The sequence below is a fragment of the Nannospalax galili genome, unplaced genomic scaffold (assembly GCF_000622305.1).
Source record: "Nannospalax galili isolate Female #2095 unplaced genomic scaffold, S.galili_v1.0 scaffold167, whole genome shotgun sequence".
NCBI classification, from domain to species: Eukaryota; Metazoa; Chordata; class Mammalia; order Rodentia; family Spalacidae; genus Nannospalax; species Nannospalax galili.
In genome coordinates, this window is record NW_008358534.1 from 1,606,174 (window position 1) to 1,615,926 (window position 9,753).

The 9,753-nt window shown below is 34.1% G+C and overlaps 1 pseudogene; it reads right to left on the minus strand.

Moving 5' to 3' along the window:
• LOC103724677 overlaps positions 1-1,024 on the minus strand; it is a 3,655-nt pseudogene extending 2,631 nt beyond the window's left edge.
• Between the last annotated feature and the right edge of the window lie 8,729 nt (positions 1,025-9,753).

A 9,753-nucleotide genomic window follows, 5' to 3' on the forward strand; every position in this document is an offset into this window, starting at 1 on the left:
ATACTTTAAGAAGCTTCTATATTGGCAGGGTTCAATATGGCTTTTTTTCTAACTTGTTTATGGTTACTTATCCTTCCCTGTAATCCCACCTCTGCCCTACTGTACCAATACCCAAGCCATTTAACCCTTCCAACTCTAATGTTCGTCTTTCACCCTTCATATTATTGTGCTCTAACACCCCTCACAGAAAGCCTCCCCCACCACCAATGGCCATCTATAAATTTCTTGACTTTTCTGCATTTTCAAATTGAAACATAATATATACATTTATGCGAGAGAATATATGACACTTGTCTCTCTGGCTTCGGATTATGTCACTCTGGATGATTACTTCTAGTCCTATCCATTTACCTGTGAATTTTTTAAATTTCACTTCAAAGAGATGAATAATTCTCAATTGTGTTTATGTACCACACTTTCATTATTCATTCTTCTACTGATAGACATCTAAGTTGCATCCAATTTCTGGCTATTATGAAAAAGAGAAAAAAGTGAAAATGCATGAAAAGGTATTTCTGTAGTAGTTTATTACAGATTATTTTGGATATATGTCCAAGAGTGATATGGCTGGGTCATACAGTAGATCAATTTTGAACTTTTAAAGAGATCTCTACACTGATTTCCACAGTGGCTGCACCAGATTGTACTGCCTTTAGGAGTGGATTAATGTTCCTTATCTCTGTTTCCTCACCAGCACTTGTCATTGTGATCTTCGTGATTCTGAGTTGGGTAAGAAGAAATCCCAAAGTGGCATTAATCTTCATTTCACTGACGACTAAAGTCAGTTGAAAATTTTTTTATGTATTTCTCAGCCATTTGTGCTCCATCTTTAGAGAACTCCCTGTTCAGCTCCTTGCTCCACTTTTTAATTGGGCTTTTATGTTAATGATTTAGTTATGTGTATATTCCAGATACTAACCCTCTTTCAGAGGTATAGCTATTTAAGATTTTTGCTCCATTCTGTGGGTTGCCTCTTTACTTGAATGATGTTGTACATGGGATTTTTGGTTTTATGTGACCCCATTTGTCAATTGTTGAACTTAATGACTGTGCTATAAGGAGTCCTGTTCAAAAAGTTTTTCCTGTGCCTATAATTTCCAATATATTCCATACTATGTGCTTTGTCTGTTTCAGGGTATTGGATCTTTTGTTGAGGTCCTTGATCCATTTGAATTTGAGTTTGGGGCATCGGGGGAGATACAGATCTACTTTCATTCTTCTATGTGCCTTTATCTACTTTGATCAGCACCACTTGTTGAACAAGCTGTCTTTTCTCCAGTCATTGTATATTTGCAGTGCCCTTATCAAAAATACAGTGGCTATAAATGTGTAGATTATATGTTGGTGTATTCTTTCAAGAATACCACACTTTTCGTACACTAAAACTGCTAAGTCCACTAGTTATTTAGTATCAATTCCTTGGTGTCATTCTTTTCTTTCAATATTAACTGTTTATTTTGTTTTTTGTACCTCTTTGAATAAATAATAATACCACTGTCAACAGTCACCAAATAAATCACAGGGATTTTGTTTGCAATTGCATTGAATGTATAGATCAAGTTAAAGTGACAGTATTGCATCTCCTTATCTACGAACATGTAGTGTCTCACCATTATTCGGTTTCCTTATATTTTGTGAGAATTTCATAGTTTTCCTCCTTTGGGTCTTAGACACATGCTTTAGATTGATACCTATTATTTAGTTTTGGGTGATGTGTTAATGTAAATGGTAATCTATTTTTACTTCCATTTCCAAGTGTTCCTAACCTTGCATTCTGCATCCTGGCTATAATCACTTAAATAGTTCCAAGAAGACTTGTTTTTTCCTTTGGATTTCTACATAGATAGCCATGCTGTTTTCAAGCAAACCACAATTTACTTAATCATTTCCATTCCGTATGCCGTCTGTTTCCTTTTCTTGTCCTACTATAGTAGCAAAAAGTTTAAGTATGATGTTGAAAATCAATGATAGCATGGGTCACCATTGCACAATTCCTGAACTTAGTAGGGAATATCAGAGTTTCTCAACAATAACTGTCATATCAGATACATGTTTTTCACACAACCCTTATTTGAACACATGTGCTGTGTAGAAGTGTGTCTTCTAATGCTTAAGATTTTTTTACTTCCATCTTTCTCTTATTAATTCTGAATTTAATTCCATTGTGTACTGACAGCAAACACTTTTATTATTGTTACAAGTTTAAAATGTTGTTAGGGTGTACTCTTTGGATCAGAATGTGGTGTATCATGGTGAATGTTCTATATGAACTTAAGAGCAAAATAACAGCTGTGTTTGTTGGATGAGTAATCTGTAGCAGTCTGTTATTTACAGTTCATTAATAGTGTTGAGTTCTGCTATGTCTTAAGTGATTTTCTGCTTGCTGGGTTTGTCCGTTCATGATTTAGGGTTGGTAAATTGTCCAATTATGATAATGTATACATATAATTCTTATTTCCTAGTGCCCTGATGATACTTTTAAATAATACATTTTAGCAGCAGTGATAATGTTTACAATATACATTTTCTTTTTTAACCATATTTTATTTATCATGTATTATTTTTATGTGTATGAGTGTTATGTCTGCATGTAAGTAGGTACACCATGTCATGAAATGTCTATAGAGATTAGAAGAGAGCATCAGGTCCCTTGGAACTGGAATTACTGATGGTTGTTAGCCACCATTTAGTTGCACCAACCCCCACAATATACATTTTCAATTGACCCATGTGTACTTTTGAACTTTCAAATCCCTAATATGGCTTCCTTATTCATAGAGTTACTTGATAAAATAAGAAATATCTCTACTTCATCACTTTTCCATACATCACGTCATCATTTTCATCATTAAACCCATAGACAATTATTACTTTAACATTTTTCTATGTATCAGTCTGTTACATATTTTTCTCCTGGTGGTTTCTGGCAATGTTCTAACCCATTGTCTCAGGTCGTTGCATTTCCCCCAGTGCTGTCAGCAAAGTTGCCTCTAGAGTCAGTCTTCACATTAGGGGCTCCATTGCCTTGAATGCTTATTATAAAAGAAAACACTCTTGCCCCCCCCCAAAAAAAATATTTTCTTTTTTCCTCTGGCTTCTTTCATAGTTTCTTTATGTTTAAATTTTTGAGGTTTGAGCATATAATGTCTAGATGCAGTTTGGGGTTGAGGGATGCATTTGTTCTGCAAGAAGTTTTCTGAGGTTTTGAATCTGTGCTTTTGTAATTAGGAAGAAATGGTCAATCATTATTCTTTCACATACTTGCTTTGTTCCCTTCTATCCTTTTTCTGAGAATTGAATTACTTATATGACACAACTCTTGTGTTTCTTTTGGGTATTTGGATTTGTCTTTTTCTCCAAAGGTATTTTCAGTTTGAGACATTTTCATTGTATCTTCGAACTCAGAGACTGCTCTTAAATGTTATGTGTTTTTCTATTAGTGCTTTTACTCTATTAGACATATTTATTTTAAATTCCTATTCTTATAATCTGAACATGCCTGCTACACCTGAGTCTTGTTCTAGTGTCTGTTCAATATCTTGAAAAATATGCTTTGCCTAATAATATGTCTCATACTTTTTTGTTATATAAAGGCATGGCTTCTTGGGTACAAGAAACTACAGCAAGTAATTCTTTTCTAATGTACAGGTAAGACTTTGAGGTGGAAAACAACACTCTATAGTTTTCTGCTTAAATTTCATTTTGTTTCTAAGCATATGCCTGTGAACTTCACAAGTTTCTCCTGATATGTCTTACACTTAGGTGGTGCATGATGGTTAGAAGGGATTATACTTTGGTATTTCCTCCTTTTTGATACATTGGTCTTTGGTAAAAGCTCTTGCAAATATGCCCGTGTTAAAACAATTTCCCCTGAGTACAGGTCATGGTAAGAACACAATGTACTATTATATCTCAAACTGGTTTATGTTCTTATGGCAGGTCCTCCACAGGCACTGCATGACACGGATGCACTTACATACACATGGGCATACACTAATACACAAGAAATCAAAATAAAGAATTAAAACAATATTTTATTTTCTAAAAAGTGATGGTAAGTTGTTTTTAATTTTGTTTCTTTATATTCAGCATTAATATAAAAAAGCATTTGATTTTCTTTGTATTAATTATCTATTCCATTATACTGATAAGCTTTTTAACTTCAAGTTTTTTCTGTAGATTACTTAAGATTTTCCGTGTAGACATCATCATCATCATTATCTGATATTAGGCGTGTCTCATATTCTAATCTTTCTGTTTTGATAAATCTTTTGTTTTCTTTCCCACTCCATTGCTGTTTCCCTTCCTTTCTACTGTATTTCCTTTTCCATTTGTCCATTATTCTCTCCTCTTATTATCTTTACTTTAAATTTCTGATTTATTACATTTGATAGAATTTCAAACACTAGGACACTGAATTCCTCAAGTGAAGACATTTGAGCCTAGAGATTTATTTAGATGTTATGTTTTTGTGTGATTGGGTGGGATTTTCATTACAAATTAATTTTTAATATTTTATTCGTTATTTTTATTTTATGTGTATGAGTACAAAGCCTGTATGCAGGTGGGTGCACCTGAGTTATGCAATACCTGCCAAGATCAGAAGCAGCATTGTATCCCCTGGAACTGGAGACACAGATAGTTGTTAGCCATTGTGTGGGTCTTGGAAATCGAACCTAGGTCCTCTGCAAGAGCAGCCAGTACTCTTAATCACTGAGACATCTCTCCAGACCCTCATTATGAATTAATTTAATGAATAGGAAAAGAACTACTCAGAATATTAATTCATCTTGATTGAGTTTTTATCATTTCTTCTTGTCAAGGATTTGATCTTTTTCTTCTGAATTGTTGCATTCCTTATTAATTGTATTCTTTGAATACTTTAATGATGACAAGATCTGTATTGATATATGAAATGTAATACCTGAGTTTGTGGATTCTTGTATTTTCTTTTTATAATTTTTATAATTTTTGCCATTTTAATGGACATTATTTTTATGCTTTTGTACAAATGATAATATTGATTTAATAATTTCCTGTATTGCTTTATATTTGAAATTCCATTGAGTTTTTTTTAAATGTTGGTAGAAATGGTTTTACCTAGGATACTCACTCAAAAGTTAATCTTATATGTTTTGAGATAATTTAACACCATTTGAGCTTGTTTATAATATAGGCTTTGGGTTTCTCTTGTATCCTAAGCATATAGTTTTAATTCCTCGTGAATGTTCTTTGCCCTTGACCAAGAATAATTTGTGAGTGTGCGTGTGTATGTGTGTGTGTGTGCATGTGTTGTGAAAATGATCAAGTGCTTAAAGCAGCAAATGCACATTGAAAGCGACCCATTATCCCATTTATGTTGTGAACAGCATATGAGGTTAGACTGTTAAATCTGTTTGTGGTTGCGTGTGCTATTGTAGGTCAGTAGGACTCAGAAATGGCACAATCCTCTGATAAGACAAATTCCTTTTCCCCACGTGATATTGGATATACAGTTTCAATAAAGAGAGAGAAAGACCTTTGTTCAGCAGCACAGTTCTAAGAGAAATCTGAAGGGACAATTTCTCGGAACAGATTGAGTTCCGCTCTTGTTTTAGTGAATGTTAAGAGTTGGGTTGCCTTTATTCAGGCATTGTCACAAAGTCGTATTTGTACTACTATAATATTTATCAGCTTCTTCCTGAGTTTCCCTGCTTCTTAAAAGGAAGTTAAGATCCTCCTTTAATCATTATGATACCATCTCTAGAATGTGAACTTCTAGAAGATCATTATTTTTTCATGGAGGTGTAAGATTTGATAAAAGGTGACTCATATAGACTAGTTGCTACAGGTTAAAGATTGATGGTCTTCTTATGTCTGAGGCCTGATGAGATTAGGAAATGTTAAAATGGTGAGGTAGAGTGCCAAATCATCTTACCTTCTACAATATCATTCAACTTCATTGATAATGTTTGTAGAGATTCAGCTTCCCACTTGGCCCAGGTGGCATCAAAGATGTTGTGGTAACTAACCCCCTGACTATCACCACATTGTTCAGTCTTGCTAATACCAGGCTGCTTACCACTGTGCCTTAGTAAAAACACCAGAAATCTCACTGATCTTATCCTATAGTTACATAATCAAGACTGTTTCCATAGAGTAGGAGACCTGCTGATGTCTCTTTCTGAGGGAGAAATAAAAGTAAAACTGAGTATTTGTGTTTCATGAGGGATGGAAAATTCCTGCCTCATCGCACATGGGTGAATGGAACTGCACCAAAAGCTTCAATGGCATGGGACATAGAAGAAAATATCAGCTCCACTCTTCGTACTACTAAATCCATGGAAGTGGGGGAATTTTTCCACTGGTACATGTCTGGAGTCGGTATGTATTATTAGAAGAATACATACAATTAAATAAAGTGTTCTGTTTTCTGTGCTCACTATGTCTTTTAAGTCCTTTACAGAAAACATTTTAGGGAGTTTTTTGACCATAGTTGTTGTCCATCCTGGATCTCTGCAGCACCTTCTCAAGGATATATAGAAGACAAAAAGAAAGCCATGGGAAATCTATATCTATATAGGCGCTATCATCTCAGAAGCAGTCTACTGTAGTATATTAACCTTTCCAAATCTGTATTTATAGTTATATCCTAAGAGGGAAGATCAGGACTCATAGGGCTAGTGTTTCTTGGTATAACTAGAAGTAGTCACTTAATATCTGGTCTTATGTATATAAATATAGATTGTGCATAAAGCAGTGTAGTTTTCTAAAAACAATTAGAACCTGTTTTAGAAGACATTTAGACTATTACCAGCATAATATAAATTCATATTTTGTGAGCTTATTTGTTTGATTTTAATTTGTAAAATGAGAAGATTGAACTTGATGGCCTCTAATATCTTTCCAATCTAGGCCTGGCAATCTAGAATTCTAAGTGTTTCTATAAATATAATAAGAGATGGTTCCAAGCCACTTAGTATAGGCTTTCAGTCTTCATCGTTGCATTAAATCTCCAAAGACATGACTTGAATTTTATAAACATAACTAAGATTTTCTACTAGACAGAAAATTCATTTTGCATACACAAATATGAGTTTAGTTTCCACAGGCAAGTCTAGACTCATTATAAATATAATGTTTTTAGTTGGATAACAGAAATAGCAGTATAAATGTCAAATTGTACACATAGTCAAATGAAATTTTGATCTCTGTGTGGTCTTTCAGAGAGGAGTATCATAGGTACATAGGTAAAGTAACATGAATTCTGGAGTACACAGACCTCCATTGCAATGTTACCATGCCACTTTGCAGTAATACCTGAGTAAAACAGCCTAACTCTTAAATTTGCTTTCTAAGAGTGAGTCCAAACTCAGAGGACACGCCTCATTCCCCCAGATGTTCCTTAGAGCTATCTTGAGGAATTGTGTCTGGCACTCTGTTCTGGACCTGTGTCTGAAACTGCATGCATGAGTCAGGCCCCATCCATAATTTTATTCAGAACAATTTCTCCATTTTCAATTGGGGTTTTCCAAGCTTGAATCCACACATATCTTATCATAAATCTTGAACTTCCATCCCTAGTTCTAGAAAATATTTTATCCACAATGTCAAGCATAATTTCTCAAACTTCATGTTTTCAACGAAAATGGGCATGCTGTCTTTCATGTTAATTTTCAAACATGCCCACATTGATTCACTATCAGGGAATGAAATAGAAAATAAAGGTTCCCAGGAAACAAGATCATGTGCCCAGGTCTCAAGAGTACATGATTTGGTGAGTTTGCCAGGGTAAATTATAACTAATTACTTCACATTATGTCCATTTTATAAAAGTCATTCCTATATCCCATTACACGTTGGAGTAACTCCCAGCTTGCTTATTTCCTACAGATGTAAACCATAGAAGTAATGTGACTTCAAATCTCTCATTACTGAAATTAAACCATTCATCTCATAAAGCTGATATAATGATTCCACAAGCAAATATCAGCAATGTTCTAAGTAAACAGTCTGAAAAAGATAAACATCCAACAATGGCAGGTAACAATAAAACATTCTTTATGCAAAGACATTTGATCACCATCATGATCATCATCATCATCCCCATTCTTAGTTTATATAATAGAGAGTGGTTAGTTAGAGTAAAGATTTGTGAATTCTGTCTGAATTCAAGTGTTTTTTGTCCTTCGAGTAGATGTGTACCCTTTAGCAGGTTACTTAATTTCTTTATGCCTCAGTTTCTTCAATTGTGAACTGAAGATTATAATAGTAGCTTTCTCAGAGTTATTGTAAATCTGAAATAATTTCAATGAACAAACTATACTTACAGTCATGCATGGCATATATTACATAGTCAATAGATGTTCAAAATTATTGTTTATAAATATATTGCAATTTCTGACCACCTGATTGTGGAAATTGACTTGCAGAAGTCCATATTGAGTGAAACATGATTTCTTTGTGAACCAACTTGCTGTTCTCACATCATTCAGTTAGCGCTCTCACTTTGTCAGCTATGTAAATACTTTAAATGATCTAAATTACTCTAGTGAATATAAGACATCTGCTTTAAATGAAAAGCTCGTCAATCATCAGGCCAGCTTTTACTATAAAACCTAAGGATTTTTAGGTGCCAATGATTTTTAGGGTCTGATTTGAATTTCCTTTTTTTTTTCTTTACAAAGTTGTAAATTTTCTTTGCCTCAGCCACAAACATTTCCTAACTCCAAACTTTGTTCTTTGCAGGAGATGGAAAATTTCCAACTAGTTCAACAAAAGAATGGTAAAGTCCTAAACTTTTCTTATAATATCAAAAACAAAGACTCATAATTCCTCCTGTCAGTGAGTTCTTCAGACAGCAATGCACAGGGGCTCAAAAGCTGGATCAGTGGATGGGCATACTTCCTCTTGCAGAGAACTTGGGATGAATTCCCAACATCCACATGGTGGTTCGCAACTGTAACTCCAGTTCTAGGGAATCTGATTTCTGATAGCTTCCACTAACCTCTGATATCAGCAAGAATGCATGTGAGATATATATATAAAAAATAAACATAAAGGAAAATAAAGTATAAAGAAAAGGAAAGCATTGCCGAGAATAAATAGTGCCCAAGTGGCAAAGGCACTTCCTGTCAATCCTAAACACCTGAGTTCAATTTCAGGATCCTACATAGTAGGAGAGAACCAATATACAAGTATATTCTGACTTCTGCACATGCAGGGTGATATGTGTGGTCACATGGTCACATGCACAGAAAGAAAGGAAAGAGAGAGAAATAAAGAATGAACGAAAAGAAGGAATTAAAGACAGAAGGAAAGGAGGAAGGGAGGAAGGAAGGAAGGAAGGAAGGAAGGAAGGAAGGAAGGAAGGAAGGAAGGAAGGAAGGAGAGAAAGAAATTCACCAATAACCACCTTTAAAACATAAGGTCATATTCAAAAGTGGCAGTGGATGTATTTTCAAACTGATGATAGAAATGTAAATTTTGGTACAGTGTTTGAATAAACAATCAACAGTTTTGCCTGCAACATAAAAAATTTTACAAAATGAAATCTTACATTATTAAATGAAATTTTGTTGGCCATCCTCGTTTTCTTTCATATCACAATGGAAGTACCCATTTTCAGAAAACAAAATCGATTTATGATTATCTTATTTAAAACAATAAGTAAATATCTCTATCAGTAGAAAATAAGTAATACATTAAAGGGAAGATTTAAAATAATAACCATTACATTTGTAAAGACTCTAGCATAATAAAAAATTGCTTAAG